The sequence below is a fragment of the Octopus bimaculoides genome, chromosome 11 (assembly GCF_046866305.1).
Source record: "Octopus bimaculoides isolate indiv1 chromosome 11, ASM4686630v1, whole genome shotgun sequence".
Lineage (NCBI taxonomy): Eukaryota > Metazoa > Mollusca > Cephalopoda > Octopoda > Octopodidae > Octopus > Octopus bimaculoides.
In genome coordinates, this window is record NC_142938.1 from 51,492,520 (window position 1) to 51,503,002 (window position 10,483).

A 10,483-nucleotide genomic window follows, 5' to 3' on the forward strand; every position below is an offset into this window, starting at 1 on the left:
ACTGAATGTTATAACTTGAAACCTTTGCATCGGTGAGTTGCTTAGTATTACAATTTTCTATCTTACCATGTAGAATTTTTTGCAGAGCTAGTACTTATATTGGTTTTCAATTTTGGCACAAGGCCAGCAATTTTGGGTGAGGAATAAGTCGACTATAGTGACTCCACTGCTCCACTGGTATTGATAAGTTCTACAGAATAACCTTTACAAGTGACTTTCTGTATACTCAAATAGTATCACGATTTTTTTCTAGAGTCAGAACAAATGATTTGATCTGATTATATCATTCTTCTTTTAGTACTGAAAGATGAAGTAAATTACCAGGTAAAAAAAAAGTATAGATGCTCTCTAAGGTTTCAAAAAACAACTAGGTTTGAATATTAGAGCTTCCTGCATCAATTAGAATCTCTGCAGAAGACCATTGCACTGTATGAAGTGCCCACCCAATATATCAACATCATGTAATCACTTTATGGGAGAACATGCAGTTGCATTCAAACCACAGTTGGGAACATGGATATGTATGACATCGTGATAGGGGTATGTTTACTGTGGTGGTGGTGGTGGTAGATTTCACCATGGGGAAGTCTATGAGCGATCCAGTATGTGGCATCAAATGGAGACAAGGAAGACTCAGAGATCTTGATTTTGCCAACAATCTGAGATTTTTTAATACCTTAGCTACAGTAATGCAAAACATTATCATCAGTATCAGAATATCTACTCAAAGGCTGGTATTCAGATCATCAAGGAAAATAAATGTATGAATATTATTGGTGAGCAGCATATTAATGGTCAGAATATAATTGGTCAGAATACTACTGGTCAGCAGCAACTAGTCTGACTGTAAAGCCAGATTCTGGAATTCATTTTTTCAGTCAAGTACATGAGCAGTAACATCATTAAAGATGGAAAGTTGGGAAAAAATGCAGAGAAATGTCTCAGGATAGCTGCAACTATTTTCAAGCCTCTGAGACCTGTATGGTCCATCTCTTCCAGCAACTACAATCCCAAACTCTGTCTGTATATATCCATCATTAAATTGATGGCGATTTATGCCTATGAGATGTGAGAAAAGATCAGTAAAATTTCTACTCCAGATGTTTTCCTCAGTAGTTGCCTCAGAATTGTACACAGAACTTCTTGGTGCAACCAAACCACAAATGAAGAAATAATGCAAAAAACTGGGTTGAGTAACCAGATAGAATACCAGCACTATAAGACAGCAGAAAGTGCTTAGTCATTTGTTGTTCATGAAGAAACTAAAGGGAACCACCTGTGCAGTTGCAGTAGCAGCCAGAGTGCTAATATGATCCACTAGGTTGAAAGTAGAGACTAACAATCTTTTAAGAGCAACCACAATGGCCAGGGCACTGTCTCTACTTCTTGGACTGAAGGCAGGAAGCAAGTCTTCATGGTTCCACCTCTAGCATAGCAGATTTTGCATATTTGCTGAATAATAAGCAGGCATCTAATTTCTGTTATATTAAAGATTTTTTTCTTCTGAGTTTGTGACTCCTGTTATCTTCTTTCTGTCTCACTCGGATAGTTTCTTAGCATCTTTTGCCAAGGCATTCCTTATCAGAAAAAAGAAAATCCATGATAGGATCAGCATGTGATAAGAATATATTATAATTAGATTTGGGGCAACATTGACTTTTGGTTAGCAATAAATGAATTACCCAAATGTATGCTCAGCTTCACTTCTTTTGCATTACATGAAATATTTCATTAACTATAATATATTTAGTAAATATTGGTGTGCTACCAGATTGTTGTTATACACAGTGAGAGAGCATCAAAGAGAAATAATGCATATTTAGATATAGCAGTTTATAAATGTGTGAAGGAGACAGAGAAAGGCATTAAGTAATGCATGCACGTATTTGTGTGAATTTGAGAAATATAGAGTAAGATGGGCAATGATGTCCTATCACAAACAGTGATTTAATTTTGAGAGTAAATAATAAGAACAAAATAAGTGTATACTCTTTTACTCTTTTCAGTCATTTGACTGCGGCCATGCTGGAGCACCGCCTTTAGTCGAGCAAATCGACCCCAGGACTTATTCTTTGTAAGCCTAGTACTTATTGTATCGGTCTATTTTGCTGAACCGCTAAGTTACGGGTACGTAAACACACCAGCATCGGTTGTCAAGCGATGTAGGGGGGACAAACACAGACACATAAACATACACACACACATACATACATATATATATACAAATATACAACAGGCTTCTTTCAGTTTCCGTCTACCAAATCCACTCACAAGGCTTTGGTCAGCCTGAGGCTGTAGTAGAAGACACTTGCCCAAGGTGTCACACAGTGGGACTGAACCCGGAACCATGTGGTTGGTAAGCAAGCTACTTACCACACAGCCACTCCTACGTGTATGTGAATTTTGTGCAGGAAATGAGACAAAACAATATTGGTTTCAAATTTTAGCATAAGGCCAGTAATTTTGGAGGAGGGGTGAGTCGATTACATCGATCCCAGTACATGACTGATACTTATTTTATTAACCCCAAAAGGATGAAGAGCAAAGTTGACCTCAGAGGCATTCAAACTAAGAATGGAAAGATGGACAAAATGCTACAAAGCATTTAGCCCAGCATGCTAATGATTCTCCCAGCTCACTATCTTCAAGACAAAAATATATTAAATACAAGACTTACTTATAGTCTTACAGATTATAAACAATAAAAAACATTTAAGTGAGCTAATTACAAGCTGTTACAAGGAATCTTTGAAAAGAGCTGAAAGTTTGTAAATGCAATGAGAATGCTAGGAATAGCCGCAAAAGTTTGTAGTTTTATTAAATTGTAGAATGTTTAAGTTCATCATGGATGTTGGGATGTTTGTACTTTCTCTTTGAGCAATCTCTCAGTTAGCAAATGCAGGATCTGCTTGTTTATTTCTTGATTTAAAGTGCAGAATTTCTGCTGGAACATTTATAAATTCAGAATTCCTGTTGAAGCTTATCTCAGCATGTAGTCAAAGTGAGAGGGGGTGGGGAGAGACAGGAATACATACAAGAGAAAAGAAGAAGAAGAAGAAGAAGAAAGGTATGAGAAAGAAGCATTTTCATGGCTGGAATGATGAGAAGAGGAGGTGTCCAGCAACAAACTTGCTTTGAACAGAAAGTCTCTTCTAATGTCCTTATGTAATACAGTGGAACAATGGAAGCTCTCGGAGTGATATAAATCCCAGTTGCTGACTGATTAGTAATCTGAACAATTGTGCCAAGTCAAGATCAAACCATGAGCATGTGTTCAATAAACGAACAATTTGAAGAAAGTGAAACAAGAGCAGGGTTTGCATCTCTGCTAAGTGAATCACTACAAATACATAATCATATTCTATAGTCATGCTGGTGTCATGTAACTGGTACCCATGCCGATGGCACATGAAGGGCACCCTTCAAGTGTTGGCGCTCACAGAGGCAAAGTGGCTGAGTTCCTTTTGAGCATTGGGCTTCATGGAGGCATTGACTGAGAACTTTGGCATTATGTCATGCTTCAGAAGAAGACCCATCAAGCTAAGCAAAATTGCAGTCATGGCAGATACTGGTGTCATGCAAATGGCACCTGTACCAGTGGCACATAAAAGCACCCATTACACTCTCAGAGTGGTTGGTGTTAGGAAGGTTGGTGTTAGGTGGCGAGCTGGCAGAAACGTTAGCACGACGGGCGAAATGCTTAGTGGTATTTCGTCTGCCGTTACGTTCTGAGTTCAAATTCCGCCAAGGTCGACTTTGCCGTTCATCCTTTCGGGGTCGATAAATTAAGTTACGCACTGGGGTCAATGTAATCGACTTAATCCCTTTGTCTGTCCTTGTTTGTCTCCTCTATGTTTAGCCCCTTGTGGGCAATTAAGAAACGTTAGGAAGGGCATCCAGTTGTATAAAACCATGCCAAATTAGATTGGAGTCTGGTGCAGCCTTCCAACTTACCAGCCCTGGTCAAACCATCCAGACCATGCCAGCATGGATAACAGACGTTAAATGATGATGATGAAATAAAGTTAGATAAGGCCAGCTTAAGGGATTACCTAAACTGGCCTTTCCTAACTTTATTTATATTATATACTGCTCTATAACTTAGTGTGCTTCTTTTTGGAATTTATGTTTTACCGACAATATATATATATATATATATATATATATATATATATATATATATATATATAGTCTTGTTATTGGGTGTATATTGATAACTCTGTGAATTATTTTATTTTGGGATGACCTCTGTTTAACTCCTTTTCTTTTGGTCTTTTTCTATTTATAATTGCTTGATGTCCATCACCTATTTAATTAAATGACAGCTGAACAAGTTTTTGTATAAACAACTCTTGAAATATGTGTGGTAGGTTTCTAATTATTTTTTATGATTAACACTACAGAAGCTGGAAGATGCTGTGCCAGAAATGTCCCATTTACAACTCTGTTCATTGATTGATCATGTGTACATGTATGTGTGTGTGATTGAGAGAGAGAGAGAGGGAGGGAGAGGGAGAGAGAGAGCATGGGGTGGTTGGGTAGAATGAGAGTTAGAGCATGAATGAGAATCAATGTATGTTTTATTGATCTTTTGTGTGCTAATCATCCTCTCTAGGATGGATTTTCTACCCATTTAAACCTTGGCACAAATATTGACCACTCATTCCAACAATTTACACTTGTATGCATATTTGCTACATGCATTCGTATTTACACTCATATTCATATGTATTTGTAACAACTCTCATGGAAATCATCTTAACTAGCAAATTTTAAACAAATGTTTGAAATATTTTATTTAGTTTACACAAAAGCAGTGAAACATGAGCTATGAATACTTGCAAAGGCTTCAAAGAAATGAAGCCAGCATGCTGGATGGGTAATGTCAATCTGCACATGTGACAGTGTAAATGATTTAAGAGGAAAACTGGGTATAAGAGGCATCAGATGTTGTGTGCAAGAGAGTAGATTATGCTGTATAGTCATGTGATGTGTATGGATGAGGACAGTTGATTATAGAAGTGCTGATCTGTAATTGTGGAGGGAACCTGTGGAAGGTGTAGATCCAGAAAGACGTGGGACAAAATGGTGAGTCAGGATCTATAGATGCTGGGCCTCACTGAGGAGATGACATGGGACTGGGACTTGAGGTAATTTGCTATATTTGAGAAGACATGTCAGGCTAAGTACAATCATGGTCATCCATACATACAGGTATGTCCTTTATGGCCATACCCCCACACTCTTTCTTTCAGCCAAGAGGTCTTTGCCTTGCAGGTGCCAGTGCCACATAAAATATATTTGTGCTGGTGTTACATAAACACACTTGTATCAATGGCATGTAAAAAGCACCCAGCACATTCCGTAAAGTCGTTGGCATTAGGAAGGGCATGCTGCTGAAGAAACCATGCCAAAACGGACAATTGGTGTCTGGACATTAAACAATGATGATAATGACAACATAATCCTTTCTACTATAGGCACTGTAATTTTGAGGGAGGGGACTAGTCAATTACATTAACCCTAGAATTTCATTGGTACTTAATTTATCAACCCCAAAAGGATGAAAAGCAAAGTCGACCTCAGCGGAATTTGAACTCAAAATGTAGCAATGATGACAGCATAATGTCTGTTTGAAGGTTAAGGTTCTGCTTAAATCAATGGTCCTTAATCAGAGTCCACATGAGATTATGTTGTTAAAATTTACCTCTCATAAATTGGTTATAAATCTTCAATACACAAAATATTTTAATAATTATTTTTATACAATTCCCAATGATATTTAATTATAAAAATATAATAGGATTTTTTTTTAACATCGATTGGATAGGTCCATGTGAGTAAAATAGATATCAAAGGGGTTAATTGATAAGCAGCCAGAAACACTGGCTTAAACCTTCAATGGTTTAGTTGTGTACCTCCAGGTCAACAAACTCAAGCAAAATACGAAAATATTTATATCATACTTCATAGTGTACCATCACCAAATCACTGCCTCAGCAGAAATGCCTGGCCATTCTGGAGCTCCAGCATTTCTACTTTTTTTTAATGGGAAAGCAAAGACCTGTGTAGAGAGATTCATCTACTGTTAACACCACGCTCAGCATATTTCTTGTCATTAATGTACATACATGGTGTTAGACACTTCTGACACATCTTTTATACTGTGAATAGATGTAGTTGTCCTTTAAGAGGCTTGTCTTTCTGCTGCTGTTGATCATTGAATTGATAGGTAGCACAGGTAGGATGGTTTGACAGGGAACTGGCAAGCTGTAGGGTTGTGCTGAAGTCCAATGTCATCTTTGGTATGGTTTCTATGGCTTGATGCCCTTCCTCAAACCCTTTTTCATGCCATTGGCACTAGTGGGGTTGCCTAAGATGCAACTGAATATTTACTTCACCTTGAGATTAAATCAACATATTTTTTATATGTATTTTAATCAGGTCAGTTTCATTAAATCCATATGTTTGATTTGTGTCATTATATAAAAATGCCTGTTATTGGCTATACACACACACTCACACACATATATATATAGTAGAATAATAATAAGAAAGTTCTTGATACAGTATTATATATTTATAAAAATGAGTAGAGAAGGCTTTTGGGGGGGATCAAAATAAAAATTATCTCCCAAAAAAGCCATCTCTACTCATTTTTCCAAATATATTGGGTTGGTGCATAATTATTATGGTTTTTTTTTTCAACAAATTTTATTCGACAAAAACATCTTTAAATGATTATTTTGGAGCATGTTCACCATCTACTTCAATTACTGCTTTCCATTTGCTTGGCAGACAATCAGATCGTCATTTAAAGATGGAGATAACAGTGGACCAAAATGAGTATTGCACAACTGTACTGAAGAAGACCTGCGCACCATAACAGAATTGGTGTCCTAAAACGAAAGTGCCATGTAAAAAGCATTGGCGTAGGTGCTGGTGCCATATGAAAAGTATTAGTGCTGGTTCCACACAAAAAGCACAGGTGATGGTGCCATGTAAAAAGCACCCAGCATATTCTGTAAAGCCGTTGGTGTTATGAAGGGCATCCAGCTGTAGAAACAAAGCTGAGACAGACTATGGAACCTGGTGCGACCCCTAACCTGGTCAGTTCCTGTCAAGCTGTCCAACTCATGCCAGCATAGAAAACAGACATAGAATGTTGATGATAATGAAGATGATGATGATACATGCCTATTCATATAGATGTAAGTTTACCAAGCATTAAGTTTATTCATCATTATCATCATCATTTAACATCCATTTTCCATGCTGGTATGGGTTGGACAGTTTGACAGGAACTGGTGAACCAGTGCTAGTTTCAACAGGTGGAATCCCCTTCCTAATGCCAATCACCTTACTGTGTGTACTGGATGCTTTTTATGTGAGATCACCAAGTAACTTGCAAGACATGATTCTTCAACTGTGGGTGAATAGTATTGAGGGAGGTGAAGAGAGGTTAAAGTGTGATTGAGGGGAAAGAAATAGTGTTTTGTAGTAGAGGAGATACATAGCTACCTCAGTTGGAAAAGGAAAAGGAGTGAGGGAGGGGAGGGAGAGAGAGAGAGAGAGAGAGAGAAAAAGAGAGAGATGTTGGGATGCATCCTCAAGTTACAGGGAGAGGTACAGAGGATTGAATAGGGAGGGCAGGCAGGAAAGTTCATGAAAGTGCAAGAAAGAGAAAGATGGTGAACATAGATAGAGGAAGGGGTGTTAGGAAGGTGAGTTGTGAGGGAGAGAGACACATCAGGTAGAAACTGTGAGCAGGTGAGTTCATGAGAGTGGGAGACAAAGGGAGAAGGGAATGCAGCAGGTGGTAAACACAGGTGGAGGGTGTTAGGAAATGAATTGTGAGGGAAAGGGACATAGACATGAACAACATGCTTTTTGAACCTCATTTTTATTCAGATGGACAGGTTTTCTCAAGCACTGCAAATTACCAATAATCTCAATCCTTTGTTGTCTCCACAGTGAAACTCAACATCTGAAGATCATTTTTTACAACTTTGTCTCACATCTTCCTGGGTTTCCTTCTTCTGTAAATTCCATCCACATTTAATGATTAACACTACTTCATGCATCTGTCCTCATTCATGTGCATCACATTCCCATAACAATGTGGTCTTCTCTCTCGCACACTACATTTGAACCTTCTTTTGTTCAGTTTTTTTTTTTTTTCTATCAACACATTTACACATTGACTTACACGCAAATTGACATTACTCATCCAGCAGAGCATGCTAGCTTCATTTCTTTCAAGCTTTAAGTCCTGAAGGAATACAGGAGTAATGTGAATACAAGCATGATGTTTAGCAAAACTTGCACCTTCTGGGTGCTGCCATATCTCGTGGGGTACTTGAGGGATTTCACTAAGGACTATTATGGCTCCGCTTGCCCTGAGGATAACACGAACCCCACAAGGATAGGCATTGTGAAAACTTTAGGCATGGTAAGAGGGGAACCAGAAGAGGCTAGTGTAACTTTGGGACCAAATCTAGATCAACCTGGAATACTGAATCAAACCATACCAGAGGCAAAACAAGGGCACATGACAATCCTGAGAGAAATACACACTCCTGTAGTGAAACAAAGTGGAGAAGAAAACATGTAACATGGTACAGCCTACTTTTCTCTGGTTGTGTGAAAACTAACATCTCCAAGATCTTCTTCCAGATTTTTGATAGGGATTTTCCTCTGCCATATAGGTATCATACTGCAATCATGCATACTGTGGTGCGTACTCCAATAAAGCCTTTGGCAGTAGAAACAACAAGAGAAGGGGGCATAATCAGGATACTAATGATACTGTCAATCTAGTTCATAAAATTTACAAAAAGGAAAGGTAACAATATGCATCCCTGGTGAAGTCCAATATTCACATTGAAAAGTTTCAACTTGGCACCATTTATCCAAACACAAATATCTGGGTATTTGCTTAGGGACTTTATGGGAACATGAAGTTGCCCATTAATCCCAAACTTCTGCAAAACTCTCTGCAATATGCAGTCATATGACTCTTTGAAGTTTACAAAGCAAGTGTACACTTCTTGGCAATATTCCCACAATTTCTTAAAGTCCTATCATAAAATGGATATGTGGTTGGTTGTACTGCATCCAGGACAGACACTACACTGTTCTTTAGCAAGCTTGGGATTGAGTTTCCCCATATCTCTTTTCCAGATACCTAGCGTAGACTTTATCAGGAAAGCTCAGCAAGAAGACTCCTTTATGATTTAAGTACTCTCGCATCTCCCTTTTTAAAAATTGAGATTATCACCATGGATTGCCATTGCTTTAGTGTCTTTCCAGATGTCCAAGCCACTTGGCATACATGAAGCAACCAGAAAATACTTCTATTTAAACCTTTTAACATCTCAGGTCGAATTTTATTTTCTTCAGTGGCCTTGCTACACTTGAGTGCTTTAACTGCCTTTATGACTTCAGTGTTACTAAGGTTAGTCTTTACTCGCTAGATAGCACCTTGTGTCCACCAGATTTTAACGTGATTGGATTTAGGAGATCAGCAAAATATTCTCTCCACTTCCCAAAGATACTCTTCTCTGTGGAGAGAAGAACCCAGCTGAGTTCTTAATGGCATGTATGGAAGAGAGCTTCTTGTTACAAAATCGGCAGATGGTCTACCAGAATACTTAATTGGCCAATTTAAAGCCAGAGCCCAGCTTGACTCTAGAGTCTTCTCATGACCTAGCCTTAGGTGTTTTTACTCTCTGCTACAACTTATTCTGCCTACACAAAAAGGGAAACTTGTTTCTATGACAAGCTTTGTAAGTCACTTTCTTTGTAAGTCACTTTCTATTTTTAACCTCCTGGCTAACCAGGGAATTCTTTTGCCATCTGGCACCACACCAATACACCGTCATCCACAGCACTAGGCATATATACATATAGGTGGGCATGTCGAATACACACGCGCTTTTTTAAAAGAAATCTCTAAGGATTCCTGTTTACAATATCGGAAATAACGCTTTTGTACTGTAGCGGGAATGACATTCAACCCTTTAGCATTTAAACTGGCCATTTCTGGCTCAAATATTTTGTTTTATGTTCAAACCAGTCAGATCCAGTTTCTTATGCGAACTCCACAATGTCATTCTAAAGATATACAACTGATAACACATGATAAATTCGAAATAATGTCAATATATAAGCATTATATTTGACAGAATAAAGTGAATGCTAAAGGGTTAAAGTTTCTCGGTATTTTATCGTTCATAGCAACGACAGTGTTTTGTGTGTGTGTACGAACAGGATAAAAGTTTTGTTTATCAAAAATCACAACCTTTTCCAGTGTTAGTCCCAAAACACTTTTCAAAATGTTAATCTTACCCCAAAACTCCTTTTTTAAAAATCCCATGTGGAAAAGCTATGGACATTACGATTCCACATTATATCATGATTCTACATTATAGCAAGAATCAGAGAACCATGTGTTTTATAGTAGAGGAGATACTGGAAAAGG